Source organism: Solanum lycopersicum, chromosome 10 (genome assembly GCF_036512215.1).
Source record: "Solanum lycopersicum chromosome 10, SLM_r2.1".
Classification (NCBI taxonomy): Eukaryota; Viridiplantae; Streptophyta; class Magnoliopsida; order Solanales; family Solanaceae; genus Solanum; species Solanum lycopersicum.
The window spans coordinates 49,406,655-49,421,537 of record NC_090809.1 but is presented as its reverse complement, the minus strand read 5'-3'; the positions used below and the strand labels follow the sequence as shown (position 1 = coordinate 49,421,537).

Genomic DNA, 14,883 nt, shown 5'->3' with positions numbered 1-14,883 from the left:
TAACAAGTGAATTAAAACTGAATTGAAGTTGAATTACACATATGCTAACAAGTAAATTAAAGTTGTATTACACAGATGCTAACAAGTGAATTAAAACTGAATTGAAGTTGAATTACACATATGCTAACAAGTGAATTAAACTTGAATTAAAGTTGTATTACACAGATGTTAACAAGTGAATTAAACCAGAATTAAAGTTGTATTACACGGATGCTAACAAGTGAACTAAAACTGAATTGAAGTTGTATTATACAAATGCTAACAAGTGAATTAAACATGAATTAAATGTGTATTACACAAATGCTAACAAGTGAATTAAACATGAATTAAAATTGTATTACACAATGCTAACAAGTGAACTAAAACTGAATTGAAGTTGTATTACACAGATGCTAACAAGTGAATTAAACCTGAATTAAAGTTGTATTACACAAATGCTAACAAGTAAACTAAAATTGAATTGAAGTTGTATTACACAAATGCTAACAAGTGAATTAAACATGAATTAAAGCTGTATTACACAAATACTAACAACTGAATTAAACTTGAATTAAAATTGTATTACACAGATGCTAACAAGTGAACTAAAACTGAATTGAAGTTGAATTACACATATGCTAATAAGTAAATTAAACCTGAATTAAAGTTGTATTACAAAGATGCTAACAAGTGAACTAAAACTGAATTGAAGTTGTATTACACAGATGCTAACAAGTGAATTAAACTTGAATTAAATTTGTATTACACAGATGTTAACAAGTAAATTAAACTTGAATTAAAATTGTATTACACAGATGCGAACAAGTGAACTAAAACTGAATTGAAGTGTTACACAAATGCTAAAAAGTGAATTAAACCTGAATTAAAGTTGTATTACACAGATGCTAACAAGTAAAATAAAACTGAATTGAAGTTGTATTACACAAATGCTAAAAAGTGAATTAAACATGAATATACAGATGCTAACAAGAGATCATACTTATTAGAGAAGAGAACTGAATACCAGACACTCACAGGAACTTGAATCAAACGAAATCTCAACATAAATCTACACAAAAAGAAGAAAGGTGTAACGATCTGGGCACTGTCAAGACCACAATTGCAAGCTCACATTAAAGGATCAGTTAAGTGCAAAGGAGACCAACAAAAATCGCAGAATGCAGTGCAAGTAACCTAAACTAACAGATCTTACTCAACACTAACCTTTAAATTGCAATGGCGAGAGAAAATTGAAGTCGCCGGAAAAAAATTGCAATCACGAGAGAGAGAAAAAATTGCATTCGCGAGAGAGAAGAAAAAATTGCAGTCGCGAGAGAGAAGAAAAAATTGCAATTGCGGGCGTGGAAAAATTTTGAGGCGAGAGAAAAAATATGAAGTTGAATATTCAATTAAATTGACATTTATAGTTAAAAAAATAATACTGAAAAATATGGTAATTATTTTTTAAAAAGTAGACACACAAGTTAATTTCCTATTTTTTTTTTTCTCATTTGTTTGAGCCCAATATGACTACAATTCAATTTTCTTGAGAAATCAGAATACGTCGACATAAACTTTAATAGCTTTCGACTACGGTGTCTCCAAGTGAAGATTTTTGATACGGTATGTCAGAGCATGATATTTTACTTTTTACAGATATATGTTATGAAATTTCATATACAATTGATTTTGCAATCGAATATATATATATATATATATATATATATATATATATATATATATATATAACGCGAACACCATAAATTTTTTTCTCATTTTTTGGACAAGGTATAAATTTCAGTGGTGTCGAATAAAATAGTATGTAGATTTATGCAAATACATCGTGGTGATGAAATCATTGAGCTGCCAAATTAAAATATGACACGGCAAATTTTGCTACTGAAATGTATTAGCTTCTAATTTCAATTAAATTGTATGATATCTCTCAATTAATAAAAAGATCAGAATTATATTTGAATCACTATTTTCTTATTATTAATTTCTCCTAAATTGTATGGTTTTATTCTAAAAGTTTCATTCTAATTAATATCTACTTATTCATCATATACATAATTTAATTATTAATTTTTTCTCTTATTTATTGGGACTTATATATAGGGGTGTACATCGATCGGTTCAATTTGGTTTTAGGTATTAACAGTTTGATTTATTGTTCTCAGTTTTTAAATATATTAACCCATTAACAAATCAATAAGATATTTTTTATCGATTTTTGATTTATCAGTTTTGATCGTTATCGGTTCGATTTTCGATTTACTCAATAAGAAAATGATTGTATAATATTATATGACTTCTCACTTTTCTAAATAATTTGACATGGTAAAACAAGAAAGATAATGAAAAATTGTATCAATACGAGAAAATATAGTTAAAAAGCTATAGTACATGTCATGACCGCCAAAACATAACATGGAATTTCTTATGTTAATCAATATAACAAACTTTTACAAACTTGCAAAAGTCACAATCTACAATTACAAACTAAAACTAAAAGCAAATAGCTCAACAAGGCTAAAACTAAAACTAAAATCAAATAGCTACAATTGCAAACCTAGTGTGAAGTGGGTACAATACTAATAGTTTGATATAGTTATGATGTCTAGTTATATATTAAATTATTAATATATAATATTTAGGAAGGGTAAAGTTATAAATTATTATGGTCTTATTGGGTTATCAGTTTACCCAATAACTCAATAGTAAAAATCGATATCTGTTAACTTTCCCATTGTTAGTTAATATAGTTAGGCTGTTAGTTTTCCTATTTTCTGTTAATACAGTTGGTTAGTTAGTTTAGCATGCACATGGTTAGTTAGCTGCAAATTCCGTTAGTTAGTGTGTGTGTGTTGTAAGCGTGAGTGGAGTGATTAGAGTTGGTTAGAGGAATTATATATACAGATCACATGTAAAATCCAAAAATAAGATTTTACAACTTTTCCCTTCTTTCTCCTCTTCTTCGTCTTCAAACTCAGCTTGTTCCTAGAGGCTTGAATGGAGTAATTTCGAACTCCTTGCTAGAATTTGTCATGGTATCAGAGCGAGGTTAGATCAGAACAGTGTAGGCTGATTGTATACTGTGAAGAAGACAACAACAGACAACAATGGTGGCTAGAAGAATTGATCCAAATGATCCACTGTACATAGGTCCATCAGATGCTTCAAGTGCAGTTATGATTCCTATCAAACTCACAGGACCTGAAAATTATAGAGTATGGAGTAGATCAATGAGAATTGCTTTGACAGGGAAGAGGAAAATTGGATTCATTACAAGAGCTTGCAGCAAATCTCTGTATCGAGATGAGTTAGATGAACAGTGGGAAACATGTAATGCAATTGTGCTATCTTGGTTGATGAATTCAGTTAGTGAAGATCTTCTAAGTGGAATAGTATATGCTACTAGTGCTTATACAGTTTGGCAAGACTTGAAAGAGAGGTTTGACAAGGTTAATCGAATGAGGATTTATCAATTGTACAGGGAGATCAACACACTCTCACAAGGTACTGATTCTGTTTCATCATACTACACAAAACTGAAGAACTTGTGGGGAGAATTTGATGCACTTATGCCATCTCCTAGTTGTTCTTGTCCAAAATCCAAAGAGTATGCTGATCATCTGTATCAGCTTAGACTAATTCAGTTTCTTAGTGGGTTGAATGAGTTGTATGAACAGGCTAAGAGGCAAATTTTGCTAAAAGGTGTTACTCCTACCATTAATCAAGCTTATGCTATGATTATAGAGGATGAACTGCAACAACAAACAACTTGTATGACTATTGCTAACAAGGTATCTGATGTAGTGGCTATGAATGTTAACAAAGGAAACAATTATAATCAAGGAAATCATAATAACAAAGGAAGAAGATGTGAACATTGTCAATATACTGGGCATACTAAGGAGAATTGTTACAGGTTAATTGGTTATCCAGCTGATTGGAAACATAGAAAAAGATCTGGTTTTAATAATGCAAGGTCAGGCCACATGCATTCTTCACCTGAAGGAAATAATCATAACCTTGTTGGAGAATCTAACAATATATCCAAAGAGAACTCTGGAGAAGCCTCAACTAGTCATCATGAAGTAAACAATGCATTTATGGCTAGAGGACATGCATTCACTGATGGGGAATATAAGCAAATAATGGACATGTTAGGGAAAGATAAGAGGGAAGTAAAGCAGGCCAACATGACAGGTATGGCAAATTGTTTTTCAACTAATGTTGCCTCTCATTGTTGGATAGTAGACTCTGGTGCTTCTCATCATATTACATCAAATGAACATTTACTGAAAAATAGTAAATGTACAGCTAATTCTCACCAAGACAAAGTGAACTTACCTACAGGTGACAAGGCCTCTATAACACACATAGGAGATACACATTTGTTTAACAATGAAATGATCAAAGATGTGTTGTGTGTACCTGAGTTCAAGTTCAACCTGTTGTCTGTATCACAGTTAACTAAGGAACTATCTTGTTTTGTTTCCTTTTACCTTGAATTCTGTATATTTCAGGATCTTTACAGTGGCAGGGTGAAGGGGATTGGTAGGGAAGAAGGGAGCCTGTACATATTCAGAACTGATTCTGGCATGAAGAGCAAATGTGACTCAAAGTCCTCAGAAAATTGTTGCAGAGGTATCACTACAAGATTGTGAATTGTGGCATAGAAGGCTTGGTCATCCTTCAAACCAAGTATTACATTGTTTAGACATATTACATAATAATAAAGACACTGATCTACTTACCAGTTGCACAGTATGTCCATTAGCTAAACAAACTAGATTGTCATTCCCTATCAGTTCATCAAAAACCTCTAAATGCTTTGAACTTGTTCACATGGATCTTTGGGGACCATATAAGGTTCCCACATTTGATAAGAAATACTATTTTCTTACAGTTGTTGATGATTACAGCAGATATACTTGGGTACATTTACTACAGCTCAAATCTGAAACTATAGTAGCTATAAATACTTTCTTTACATTGATAAAGAATCAGTTTGGGTGTGTAATCAAGACTGTAAGGTCAGACAATGGAACAGAGTTTTTCAACTCCCAATGCAAAGAATTGTTTACAAGTCTAGGCATTGTACATCAGAGTAGTTGTCTTCACACACCACAACAAAATGGTGTAGTGAAGAGGAAGCATAGACACATATTGAATGTAGCTAGAGCTATCAGATTTCAGTCTTGTATGCCACTTAGATTCTGGGGAATTTGTGTTCAAGCAGCTGTGTATTTGATCAACAGACTACCATCATCCAATCTTCATAACAAAAGTCCATATGAGAGGCTGTTTTTTAAGTCTCCTAATATCAGCCATTTGAGAGTTATAGGCTGTCTTAGTTATGCTTCTGTTATTCCTAGAAATGATTAATTCTCAGAAAGAGCAAAGCCTGTGATCATGATGGGATATTCAGAAACTCAGAAGGGCTATTTGTTAATGGATATACAAACTAAGAAGTTCCTACTGAATAGAGATGTGGTATTTCAAGAACATATCATTCCTTTTGCCAATTCAAAACCTTCACAAGCACATGTTAATGATCTATTACCTGATAGCCTTGAAGAAGCAAATGATTCAGAAGAGACAACATATGATGATTGTATACAAATAGACACACAAATTCTACTAGTTTGAGTGATGTTCCTGATGAGATATTGCATACTCAGTATGAAGAGATGTTGATCCAAGACTCAAATATTGATTCAGTATCTTTTAGAAAGTCATCTAGACTTACCAAGCCTCCCATTTGGATGAAAGATTATATGACTACTGCTTTTGGACAAAATAGTAAGTATCCTCTGGCAAATCATCTTTTTATGATCATATGTCATCAAACTATCATAGCTACCTAGCCAACTTTTCAGATTCAGTAGAACCTCAAACATTTGGCCAAGCTAGTAAAGATCCAAAATGGATTGAGGCCATGAAGTTAGAAGTTAAAGCTCTTGAAGATAACAAGACATGGTTGGTGGTTGATTTACCTTTAGGTAAACATACTGTTGGTTCTAAATGGATCTACAAAATCAAATACAAAGCTGATGGAGACATAGAAAGATTTAAAGCTAGACTTGTAGCTAAGGGTTATAGTCAACAAGAAGGATTGGATTATCATGATACATTCTCACCAGTTGCCAAAATGGTAACTGTTAGAAGTGTGATTGCAGTGGCAGTTTCAAAAGGATGGTTTCTTTACCAAATGGATGTATACAATGCCTTTTTACAAGGAGATTTGGATGAGGAAGTATATATGGAGATGCCTGAAGGTTTCAGATCTCAAGGGTCAACCAAAGTTTGTAAATTGCTTAAATCCTTGTATGGACTTAAGCAAGCATCCAAACAATGGAATATCAAATTGACTAACACTTTGTTATCTGCAGGCTTCATTCAAAGTTCGTATGATTATTCATTATTCACTTTGAAGAAGCCAGAGGGGATGGTCATTGTACTGATCTATGTTGATGATTTACTCATTACTGGTGACAATGAGTTATTAATAAAAGAAGCAAAAGAAGTATTGCATCAGAAGTTTAAACTCAAAGATTTAGGAGAACTCAAATATTTCTTAGGAATTGAGGTGCTAAAGTCCAGAACAGGTGTTATCTTGAATCAAAGGAAATACATATTGGAACTTATATCTGATACAAGATTGAGTGGTGCAAAACTTGTGAATACACCATTAGAAACTAACTTGAGGTTGACATCAGTAGAATTTGATCAAACTGCTGGACTACAAGGAGATGATGTGCTAATAGATAATTCAACCTATCAAAGATTAGTGGGAAAATTGATGTATGCTACCATTACAAGACCTGACATTAGTTATGATGTGCAAACTCTTAGTCAGTTTATGCAACATCCAAAAAGGTCCCATTGGGAAGCAGCTATCAGAGTGGTGAGATACTTAAAAGGAACAGTTGGTCAGGGCATATGGCTGAAGGCTCAGCCAGCTACAACATTAACATGTTGATGTGATTCAGACTGGGCTGCATGTCCTAATACTAGGAGGTCAGTAACAGGCTATATAGTAAAATTTGGAGATTCTTTAGTGTCTTGGAAGTCCAAGAAACAACAGACAGTGTCTAGAAGTTCAGCTGAAGCTGAATACAGAAGCATGGCTTCAGCAGTAGCAGAAGTGACATGGTTGGTAGGGTTGTTCAATGAGCTCAATGTGCCAATACAAATGCCAATCACAGTGTGGAGTGATAGCAAATCTGCCATTCAGTTGGCTGCAAATCCTGTGTTCCATGAAAGAACCAAGCACATCGAAATAGATTGTCATTTCATTAGAGACAAAGTTAAGACTGGATTGATTCAAATAAAGTATGTACACACACATCAACAAATTGCTGATTAACCAATGGATTGAGTCAGGCTCAACATCTTCATCTGTTAGACAAGCTAGGTGTGCTTAACATATTGCACCCTTCAGCTTGAGGGGGAGTGTTAACTTTCCCATTGTTAGTTAATATAGTTAGGCTGTTAGTTTTCCTATTTTATGTTAATACAGTTGGTTAGTTAGTTTAGCATGCACATGGTTAGTTAGCTGCAGATTTCGTTAGTTAGTGTGTGTGTGTTGTAAGCGTGAGTGGAGTGATTAGAGTTGGTTAGAGGAATTGCTGTACTATGTTTGTATATATATACAGATCACATGTAAAATCCAAAAATAGGATTTTACAACTTTTCCCTTCTTTCTCCTCTTCTTCGTCTTCAAACTCAGCTTGTTCCTAGAGGCTTGAATGGAGTAATTTCGAACTCCTTGCTAGAATTTGTCAATATCTAACCAAACACTCAATGATTTTTTTACAAGCCCATTAAAAACTCAATAACCTAAAAACAATAATAAAAATAACATTATATACACATTTAAGGCTATATATATCGAGTTATAAACATACTTTTTAAAAATAAATACTGATAGCAGATTAATTTCTAGTTATAGCATATCAATTAAAAATATATTTAATTAAAAATAAACTATAAGCTAATTTAAATACTAATTGATATGTTTAATTATTTATTTTTATTTTAAAGTTACCTTTTTAAAGCATACTCTTTAAAATTTTAGACAGATTATAAGCATTAATAATTTAATGTTACCTTTTTTTAAAAAATAAATTCTAAATTAATATTATTAGTACAATTACCTTTTTTAAATTAAAAATAAATTTTACAGATTTGATTCTAATCAACTTCCTACTTTACCGTTACCCAATAATAACCCACCCCCATCACAGCCTATACACGATCATTAATCATCTTCCCAACACGCCTCACTCGTAACGCCTCACGCCTCATTCCTAATACCTCATACCTTACACCTCAGTTATCACGCATCAGATCACTTTCGTCCCCAACACCCACAACTTAAAGATCCATAATTACTCTTCCACAACACCACTCAACAATATTTTACGTTTTTAGAATCATCATAAAGTATTTTCTGTTTAGTTCGTATACAATGTCGAAAAAAGTCAATGGAACACCCATTAAAAGTCAAAGATTTGTCGAGGAGTCATCATCTGATGATTTTCATGTTTTTTCATTTAATATTTTGACTCAAATTACACCATAAAAATCCACTGGAAAAGAGATGGGTAGGTCTGTTAAACCGAAGTTTCAAAAAGACAAAAAAAAAATTAGGCAAAGGAAGGAGGGTCTCCAAAGAAAGGGAAGAAGAGGAAGGGAAAAACTATTCGAACCTCTTCAGAATCTGATTCTGACTTTGTTGATGAAATAAAAATAAAAATAAAAATTAACAGATGAACTTGGACGAACAATAAGAACATCATCAAAAAAGTAGAAGTCAGAGATACAATCTATCAAGAAAGTCAAAAAAGTTGTTAAGGTCAGTAAAATGATTAATTAAAATCTGGGTAAAATGTTATATGTATGTGAGTTTAATTTTTGATTTTGTTTGACAATCGTATTTTGTATGAAATATGTATGAGTTATGTATGAATTGATTTTTTAGTATCGTATGTGAGTTTAATTTTTTATTTGCTTGACAATCGTATTTGTATGAATTTTGTATGAGTTATGTATGAATTATATATGAATTGTTTTTTAGTATTGTATACGAACAATTTATGAGTTTGATAGTCACATTGTAGGATTTTGAAATTATAATATGTATTATCATTGTATAATTTATGTATGAATTTGATGTATGATTGATTTATTAGTCTTGTATGAGTATTATTGCAGTTTGAAAGTCACATATTAAATTTTTAACAATTATAATATGTAGTAATACAATATGATTTGTGTGGATTGATGTATTAGTTTGTATGACTTGTATATAAATGTTGTAGGAATTGATATATAAATTGATGTATTACTGTTGTATGATTTGCGTATGAAAGTACCTTAGAATTTCATTTCAAGATTTGTGTATGAATTGATTTGGTTGTCCATTCATATGCAGTGTATGAATGATATTTCTATGAAATTATATATTCCGTTGAACGTCTTAATTTAATATTACCAATATTATAGGAGAAGAAGGTACACAGACATTGGTCTTCATGTACCAACATGAACGTGTTTGCTGACCTTTTGACCTTCCTCGGTCAAGATAGGTTCCAACAATTTCTATAAGAAACACCAGTTGGATTTTTTTTTATGAATTATATAACATAAGAATCCAATGTTAATTTTCATGTGTTTTCTTCTTGAATCTAAAAACATCGGAGATGGCATATTGTTATCAACGTAAATGGTATAGAGTTGTCCTTTGGATTAAAAGAATTTGTGGCTATAACCGGTCTCAAATCTGGACCACTTTCTTATTTTATTTTGGATGCGTCTATTTCAAATAGACTTATCCAAGAATATTTCGGGGACATGAACAAAGTCTCCAAGTTGGATTTCTACCATAAGTTTAAACTGAAATTTTTTTGGGAGGATGACGACCTTTTAAAAATTGAAATTCTGTACTTCATTTCGTCATTTCTAACTGCTTCAGAACCATAAAAAATAACCATTCCCAAATTGTATTTTGATTTAGTTGAGTCTGGCTAGTATGCTAAATATCCATAGGGGAATGAGTGTCTTAAACTAATACTTAAAGCGTGCATTCGTACGTTGCAAAAAAAAATCCTTCATCATTCAAGTTCAGCCAGTTCCATATAGCCTTGCAAGTATGATTTTATGACAACCCAGTTGCTATCCATCCTTCAGATCGCACATCGCGTATGCTGAACTGGAAGATAACAAATAACATTATCTTTTTTGATGATTTGAAAAAAAAATGTTAGTGTTTTATTTAAAGAAAAATATTTTTTTTTATAATTTTAGGACTTATTTAGAGTCGTCACTTAATTTTTGAGAAAAATCAAGAAAACTATTTTTTTTTCAATCGACTAAACAGGAAATCAATTGAAAAGAATTTTTAAGGGGTTTGAGATTCATATTAACGCCTTAAGAAGATTTTTAAAGTATCTAAGACGGTCGCTTACTTGCGGTTCTCCAACAACTAATTTGTTTGGCTTAGAATAACTTAATTTGAGTTTATTTTAAATTCTTTCTAAAAGATGAAACAAAATCAGCCTTTAGTCAAGTGAGTTGTTTATCTCACAAACATTATTTATTATTTATTTTTTAAGTCTACATAAAAATGATTGATTTAGTTTAAACGGTTAAAACATAGCGCGTCTTGTGGGAATTTGAATGTTTAGACCCTAAGACTAACGATAATTAAATAACAAGCAGATAATGATGAAGTAAAAAAGAGAGAAAGAGAGTTGGGTCCAAATTCGATTTCTGTCAGTCTAAACCTGTATTTGAACCCATTTCATTTTGTACCTGTCTTAGTCTAATCAGACAATTAATAAGTACAAAAAAAGAAAAGACAACAAGGGCTTAGGCCCAAAGATACAAAATACAACACTCTGAAAAAAATAAAATTAGACTCTTTGGTCCAATTTCTTCAACTTCTGGATTTATTTGAATCCTTTCAACTCGGGACCTGTATGTCGATTTTTATGAAATTGCTCTTCAATTCTAATGGTTGGCCGACTCGATCAAAAGAAAAGATCAAGCCTTTATGGCTCATATCGAGAATGCAAAGGAAGGAAGTCTTCCAAGGACTCGAAAGGGGTTCATATAACAAACGAAAGAAAATATAAGTTAGCATAAAGGAAATAAATAGACAATATAAATTGAGATAAAAGCAACTTAGAAATCCCAAGACCAAAACACTGCTCAAGACTACCCTTAGACCACAACAAAGTGGTTGCTCTTAGACAAAACGAAAAAGAGAAAATGTGTATCAATTAACATACATTTAGCATAGGACCATGACAAGAAATACAAAACAAACATCTAAGACTTGGTAGTGACAGTAAAATCATGCTCCAAGGTGACTTATCAAAATAATATCGACATGTTCTTATTCTAATTAAACAAAGCAACCTTATCGAAGGTGAAACTATACTGAGACTTCACAATAAAAACATTTATCACATAGATAACTATGCTAACAAACAGTGAAGACTCTGAACAATTGTCAAATTCGGAGATGGTCGAGAGAAATGAACATATATATATATATATATATATTTTTTAAAAATAAAATAAAATTGTGAGCTAAAACAATTTAGGCATCTTCACCAAAAAAACACAACTTCACAACAAGAAAAGAAACTTAAACCTATCAGAACTTAGATAACATGATCAAAACCGACATTTTATCCCTATTTTAATAAAGACAAGCTACTGCACAACCTAACAAATGAGGGGATCAGCTACTGCTCAATACGAATATTAAAGAAGACAAATCAACCAACTTATCATACAAGAGAAAATAAGCATGAGGGCATGCCACTACACATAATACAAAAGAAAGAACAAAATACTAACAAACATGCTCTTCTCAACAAAGTGAGTCTAATAACAATCAGAAAAATATTAAACAAAGAACTAGACCTATTTGAAAACTTAAGAGAGGAATATATAGTTTAAACAACAAACAAAATCTGCCTTTATAATACACTAAGGGGTCGTTTGCAGGGATTGGTAATGCAGGGATTGGTAATACATGGATTATCATTATCAAGTGTTTGGTTCATTATTTTTTAACTAGTTTTGTGTGTGGTTTAAAGCTCTACAAATAAATTCTTTCCAATTATATCCTTGAGTTATTATGGGATTTTTGTATTTCATGTAATTAGGTCAAGGTAGATAATTGACGGATAATATAATTTTGTCATAGCATTTTAAACTAGATAGGAGAATAAAACTTTATTATCATATTCACTACGTTCTCACTTAAATTATTTGAGAGTAAATAATTGTCATCTATAAATTGGAGTTAATATCTCAAAATGTCACACAACTATAATAATATATAGGAAAAATTTATTGAACTCTGTTTTGTATCAATAAATCTTTTTAAAAACTCTTTATCATATAATAAAATAAAAATAAACAATAGATATAGCAAACTTAATATTTTTACGATCGAGATGTCTTATTTATATGTATATGCTCTTGTTTTAGACTACTTGTGTAATGATTAAGGAACTTCCGTTAAGAGACAATATTTGACTTATGAATTGTTCTTAAATTCATATATCAACATTAGCATATTAGTAGGATTATCATATTTTATATTAATAATAAGTAGATTAAATAATTCATGTTTTAGAAACAAAAAATTATATCTAAATAATAAAATTTGTAAATTAATTTATTTAAACAAATTTATTTGTATAAATATAAAATATAAATATCAAGAAAATAAACAAAATGATTAAAATGATTTGAGAGGTTATTTTTGTCTTTATCTAGATTAGTCCCATGATATTAAATTAATATCACCAAATAGAAGGTATTAGTTATACACCCTCTAATACCATGTAGAGTGTATAACTAATCCATTGATTGATTCAAAATTCCTACCAAACATAGAATTAAATAATACCACACTTAATACTTGTACTATTTTCCCTAATACTCCCTACCAAACGACGACCATAAGAGACTAAGTCGAAAGCAAAATCAGAATTTCCAGCAAGTACAACAACTAAACTTATTCTAAATCGGTCATTAAACACACAATGAATGAAGAAACATTTATAGAAGAAAGAATTACCTTTTCGAGATCAGTGACTAAGACAACGGGCTTGAAAGGATGCTTCCACCCAGAAATTCGAGTTTAAAACAAAACTCGAAGGAACCGGTGCCAACGGAATGAGAACGCGATATCTCGATCGAAACTGAAGCAAACTCTGCTTTGAATATCTTGTATTTCTTAGTTAATATTTCTTAAGGTTACTCTCAGTTTTTCTGCTCTAAAACAAAGAAACTTTCGACTCAAAAATTTCTCAATAACGGAAATCTTAGTCTCTTTTTTTATGTAGTTTCACTCACTGTTCTTTAACAATAAATTTCTCCCCCCCACCCCACCTCCTCTTTCCAGTGAATAAGAATGAGCCTTATATAGATGGATATTAGGTTAGATTTTTGGGGGGGAAATTGAAAGAATTTCGGAGGAATTTCGAAAATTCAAAATCCCCAATAAATAAAACCTTTCCAGATAAGGATGAGGAGCTGGAATATAACCAAAGTTGTACAATTCTTCAACGGAACAACAAAAGAGATCCATCCGATTCGAGGAACAAGGACGGGTGAAGCACCAAATGAGGACATCTGGATTATTCCCCAACGTCCTATGTACGAGAGGATAAGGGCAGGGCCGTGCGAAAACAGTCGCGATTCCCTATTGGTTTTGCACGCGTTTCTTAATCTACAAAGGCGAGGAAGAAGAACAGTGAGGAGTCGATGGTTTTTCCGCTAATTCGTGTGGTTGTACGCGTCGGGTCTGGGGAAAATATAGGAGCTGGGTCAGTTGCTTTTGTATCTGGGTTCTCTTTTTGCTGAGGAGAAAGATCTGGGTTGGGTCCATTCGATTGGGCTGCATTATGTGGAAAAAAAAAGTATAAATTATAAAAATCACATAATATAAGATCTAAATTACATTGTATTCCTATTAATTTTTAATTTACTAAAATTTTTTAAAAAATGAGGCATCCAGATACATATTTTTTGTCCGAATATATTATATATGATACATTGTAAATAACTTTTTTGTTGAGCTTAAAAAGAAACAAATCAGGTAAAGTTTACTTTTACTTATTTCAATTTCCTCAATTAATGCGCTTAAATATATTTTTACTTATTTTAATCTCTTTGATTAATGTCAAACTGATTCTTATCAGTCCATATCTAAATAGGTAACAAATTCACAAATATCAAATTTCTAATTTACATCTTCTTCATTGAACAACCATTTATGTCAAAAAAGTGATAATCTTAAAAAATTCGAAGAAGTTGCGTATCAAAAAGATGAATATATCGATTTTGTTGAGATATTCAAAAAATTGGGTGAACGAGGTGAGTTATGAAGGTTATAAAATTGATGAAATCTCTAATTTCTTCTCGTTATGCTTGGTGTATTTGTATTTTGTCCATTCAAAAATGATAAGATTCAAGATAAATATTTCAATCTATTGAGTCATTCGGGAGTCTGAAAAACTGAGATTAGATATGCACGATATTGAAGTGAAAGTGAAGCAAATATATAAGGATAAAACAATTTTAATGGGTATAATAGCAAAATACAAAATAAAGCATAATTTCAGTTTTGAATTAAAAGACTTGACAAGAAAGGTTTGTGATTTTTGTAGTATTGTGCTGTGTAGCAAATCATCTGCTACATAATGTGTTGTAGCTTTATACATTATATATTTTGTATCTTGTGTATGTTTTGCATATATTGGTGTTTGTATTTGATTGCAATGTGCACTTAGTAAGTAGTTTATGTGTTGTAAGTTTGAAAATATATAGTGATTTGTTTGTGATAAATTATTTAATATATGA

The 14,883-nt window shown here is 31.4% G+C and overlaps 1 long non-coding RNA gene across 1 annotated transcript; it reads right to left on the bottom strand.

Moving 5' to 3' along the window:
* Positions 1–10,745: 10,745 nt before the first annotated feature.
* On the bottom strand, positions 10,746–13,778 carry LOC138339017 (uncharacterized). The gene is made up of 2 exons (XR_011211988.1): positions 13,097–13,778; positions 10,746–11,080 (listed from the first exon to the last, which is right to left on the bottom strand). It is a non-coding gene; the product is annotated as an uncharacterized lncRNA (long non-coding RNA).
* Positions 13,779–14,883: the final 1,105 nt, after the last annotated feature.